Source organism: Lucilia cuprina, chromosome 6 (genome assembly GCF_022045245.1).
Source record: "Lucilia cuprina isolate Lc7/37 chromosome 6, ASM2204524v1, whole genome shotgun sequence".
Lineage (NCBI taxonomy): Eukaryota > Metazoa > Arthropoda > Insecta > Diptera > Calliphoridae > Lucilia > Lucilia cuprina.
Genome location: NC_060954.1, coordinates 60,341,536 through 60,346,370, shown reverse-complemented (window position 1 = coordinate 60,346,370; position 4,835 = coordinate 60,341,536). Strand labels below are relative to the sequence as shown.

Below are 4,835 nucleotides of genomic sequence, written 5' to 3'. Positions count from 1 at the left end.
CATTTTAAGTTTTTTTTTTTTGAAAATTTAAACACACAACCCAACTACAGGTGTTGTTTTTTTTTAAATTCCTAAAATTTATTTATAGAATATTTTCAATATTCCAGGTAATAGTTTTGAAATTATAGAGAAATTAATTTTAGTTTTTTTTACATGTTTCTGTTCAACGCCTGTAGTTTAAATTGTGTTTAGGTTTAATTTAAACATATTCTTTATATTTTAAAATATAATTATTAAACATATATAATATTTAATATTTAAAAAATTTTTATATATATTTTATATAAAAATCTTAAATTTAAGCAATTTTTTGTACATTATTTTTGCGTTTTTTTTTAATATATAATTTCGCTTTAGTTTTATAAGTTTATAAAGCATTTTATTCTAAATAAATAAAATTTAAAAAAATATAATTTTGCCTACAAATTATTTTCAATATTCATGAATAAAAAAGACACATTTTCAAAAATGTTTAATGCACTCTTTATAGTTTGAAATGTTTCTTTTTGATTTTCAAAATGTCATCCCTCAAATTCGTATTTCTTTAGTTTTCATTTATATCGAAACATACAATATATGTATTTTTCTTTGAGTGTATGATTGTAAATAGTTTGTAAGATTATAATAAACAATATATTTAGTAAATAGAGAGCTTATTATTAGAATGCAATACAATTAATAATAATAATAATTATAATAAAAATGAGTTAAAGAAAAATATATATAAAAAATATAAAATAACTGAAAATTTGAAAATCCTTCAGTATTTTTATTTAAGCAATTGGAAAATGGAAAATCCCTAAACATTGTCGTCTCAGATAACATCAATTCATTTAAGACAATTTCTCAACGAATCTATGCAGATTCTGTAGCTTACCACAGAACATAACTTACACAGTTAAAGGTGGATCCGAGTAGAACAAGAATATGTTTTTGAAGTTTCAAACAACTTCAAAATCTTAAGTTAAGGGTAAAAAACTTTTTTTTTTGGTACCCTTAAGGCGAGTTTTTCTGATAAAGATAATCTTCATTCTTTGGTTAAACCTGGTTTAATATATGTTTCGTGTTTTTCAGTTATCAGTAAAGTTACTTATTATCTTAGTTTAACTGAGTGTGATTGGCCAATTAAACTCAAGTTATAACTGAGAAAACACAATTAACAAAAACAATAAAACAATGATTTCGGAAGAACAAAAACTTAATATTTTAAGTAAATTGCAATTTTCTGATTTGTCTTGTTTTATTAATTATTGTTTTAAATGTTTATTTAACATTTTTCCAAAATTTTCCACTTTACAAAAATATTATTTGCAAAAAACAGCTGTTCATTGTTTATGTTTTTGAATGAAAACTTGGCAATACTAACAAAGTTAACTGAGCTTAAATCTTAAACTGAAAAACACGATCATCGGTTAAAGACCGCCTAAATTTGTTCCGAGTTTAATCTAACAGCATGTTAAGCCTAGTTTTACTGAGGAGTAAGAAACCCGCCCTTTATGACTTTTAAGTCATTTATTTTGTTGAATCTCAACCGATTTTAAGTTTCTCTAGGGATTTAGAAAGCAGTAGGTTCAGTCTTGTCCAAGACTGGTTCAGTCTTGTCCAAGACTGGTTCAGTCTTGTCCAAGATTTGATATGTTTTTTGAACGTGAACCGTAGTATTTATTAATTGATTAGAAACATATGTTTATACATAAGTAAAATGCAACGTTGTTTTCAAAACCCCGTTAATAAATGACGACGTTATTGAAAATTTTCCAAAAACATCTTTAACCTCTCACCTACTAAACCAGTGTGTGAACTAAAGCTTGTACGCTGAACCAACGGGCTGCACAAACGATCCATACATAGATCGCAGTGCTGTGTTGTGTACCTCTTCAATCTAATCTAATTTAGGCAATTTTAATGAGAAAGTAACTTATTTAAGTACGATTGTGAATGGAATCGTTATAGAAAACTATAGAAGCGAGTTTTTTTAATTCAGTTTCAATTGCCTTGAGACCTAGATTAGGTTACGTGACTGGCGGGCTAGTTAGCGACTTCACTCGGAGGCCTTGTGACCAATTCTTATGTCCGAAGGTTATTTTTACATTTTTCTCTTTTTTAGAGCGATGTTTTGAGTTCATAGCTACAGTAAATGGTTATTTCCAAAGAAAACTATGTTATGTTTTAGAATTGGATGTCACTACTGAAAAAGGTGATATCCTTCGAAAACACTTTTTCAATTTTTCATCAAAAATTATCGATATAAGTAAGTACGTCAAAATAAAGTTTGTGGTGAAGTCAAATCTATAAAAGTTCAGCGGTTTAGTTTTGTGCGTGAAAGGGTTAAAATAACGATTCTCTTGAAAGTTTGTACATATAAGGAGAAAACAGTTGACTATGTGGTTCTTGCTGTAACCGTGAGAATTAGCCGGCATTTCTAATAAAGCTGATCATATTTACCCGTGACGCATCTCTAAGACAATCCAGAGCTCTACCATGATAGAGTAGTCTGTGCTCTTGTAAGGCTGGGTAGTTACATAGAAGGTGTTGTACCGATCCTTCTTATTTCTCATGCAAACAACTTCTACAGCAGCTATAAGGTACGATACCCACGTTCCGACATATATGGAGTGATTATACCCGTAAGATTATACCCGTAAGAATTCTAACCGAGATCTTAGTAAAAGACAAGAGACTCCTGGACTTATACTTTAATAGAGTGGATATTTGGCCACCTGAGTTCCATCTCACACAAAGCGCAGTCATCTATAAATTTTGAAAAGGTCACCAGGAGAGTGTGAATATTTCTTTGAGTAAGAGTTAAGTCTAGGGACTACCTTTTAGTTGAGCTTTCATCATTTCATTTCATGTTCATTTTCCAGGATGCCCTTATGCTCGGGAACCCATATCAAATCATCGTTTAGCAGTTGCGCCTTGATTGATGCAAAGTGGTCCTAAGCACATTTTTATACTAGTCGAATTTTCGATAATCAGTGTCCAGTTTATTCTTTCATCAAAATAGTCCAGAATGATATCAAGATTTAATCGTATATATTAACTTTGAATTTTGATCATTGATCTTTAAATGTTACAGAAAAGGCGTTATTGCTAGGACATAAAGATGTTCACGTTTAAATCTTAGAACTTGATTTGCAGTCCTTAAAGTAGTGCTGTTTTGCTTTAAATACCAAAATCAATCACAACTTTAAGTGTGATCAGTGATCTATAAATATTTAATAACAAATATTCTTTAGTCATACCCTTTTAATTAGTTCAATTTGAAAGAACTTAAACTGAAATATATTTTTTTTTGAAAGGTCTGATTATGTTTCACTTTGATCTCTGATCTTTATATACACATAAATACAATATAGTATAACAATTTGCTACAATTATAGGACTTTGGTAGTCACCTAAGTAACTTTTTAGCATTATTACATATCTAGGATATTTTACTCTATAACTACTTAGTAAAAGCATATAAAAACTAATAAAAAGTGAATTTCTGGAGATGCGGGGCATCGATCCCCGTACCTCTCACATGCTAAGCGAGCGCTCTACCATCTGAGCTACATCCCCATGTGAAAAACCAAAAACATAAGATTACTTTTTAATTCAAAACCTCTATTTCAAAATTTCATGGCATATTATAAGAAAAAGGGTTAACAGCTGGCTCAATGGTCTAGGGGTATGATTCTCGCTTTGGGTGCGAGAGGTCCCGGGTTCAAATCCCGGTTGAGCCCATTGATTTTTTATATACTTTTTTTCAAATAAAATAATTTAAAAAAAATATTTTATAAAATATTTTAAATAATTTTTTATAAAATCTTTTTAAAATTTGAGTTTTATATAGTTTGCCCTGAAATAAGGTTTATTTCTAGCGGTTTATCAGTTGGCTCAATGGTCTAGGGGTATGATTCTCGCTTTGGGTGCGAGAGGTCCCGGGTTCAAATCCCGGTTGAGCCCGTTTAACTTTTTTTTTATATTTTCTTTTTTTAATCATAATTTTTGTTTACGTAACGAAAACACCAAGTGGAGATAGCTGTATTTGCTTCTAAACACTTCATTTATTCAAATATTTATTAATTATTGCTATTATACAAAAAAAGTTAGATTAAATTGAAATAACTACAAATTACAATATCATAAATTCCTGATAAAATATTACAATGTTTCACAAAAAATTCTCTGAACTTTTTTTGAAAGTACATATTTTGCAAATTTTACTTAAGAATGATGACTAGGAACTTCTTAAATTAGGCGCCAGCTACATGGATACGGATATTTAGGGTCGTATACTTGTTATTTTTAGTGTTTACTTTCAAAATACACACAAAATATCAATTTCTGTGTAAACATGTTGCAAGATCAACCGCAAACACCAACTAGCCAAACCAAAAAATAACAAGAAGTCAAATAAAACAATAACAGCAACAACAACAACAACAAGAAAATATAAAAATAGAATTTACGTTTTCTAATAAAAACACAAGACTAAGCAACTGTTAGCCCAATTTTCCTAAAAACAAAACGCTGGCGCCAATGATGACACGTCCGGCTCTAAGCAAATGAATACTTCAACACAAAAATCCACTAACAACAAATGGACACACAGACGGATGGAAGATGATGCTGCTGATATTTAGTTGGTGGTTGAGAGGCTGTTTTGTTTTCTCGATGATGTCCTACTTGAGTGGTTTACTTAGCTGCCTTATGAAAATATGTATGAAGAATGTACGCTCGAGCAAAATGATGACAACAGGCACTAGTGCCGCATTAATAGCAAAACGGGAACGACACTAAATGTTGTTATTACAACATCTTAAAAAAAAATATTTAAAAAGAAAACA

The 4,835-nt window shown here is 29.9% G+C and overlaps 3 non-coding genes across 3 annotated transcripts; 2 read left to right on the top strand and 1 right to left on the bottom strand.

Moving 5' to 3' along the window:
- Positions 1-3,491: 3,491 nt before the first annotated feature.
- On the bottom strand, positions 3,492-3,564 carry Trnaa-agc. The gene has a single exon. It is a non-coding gene; the product is annotated as a tRNA-Ala (tRNA).
- Positions 3,565-3,656: 92 nt separating this feature from the next.
- Positions 3,657-3,728, top strand: Trnap-ugg. Its single transcript has one exon. It is a non-coding gene; the product is annotated as a tRNA-Pro (tRNA).
- Positions 3,729-3,879: 151 nt separating this feature from the next.
- Positions 3,880-3,951, top strand: Trnap-ugg. Its single transcript has one exon. It is a non-coding gene; the product is annotated as a tRNA-Pro (tRNA).
- Positions 3,952-4,835: the final 884 nt, after the last annotated feature.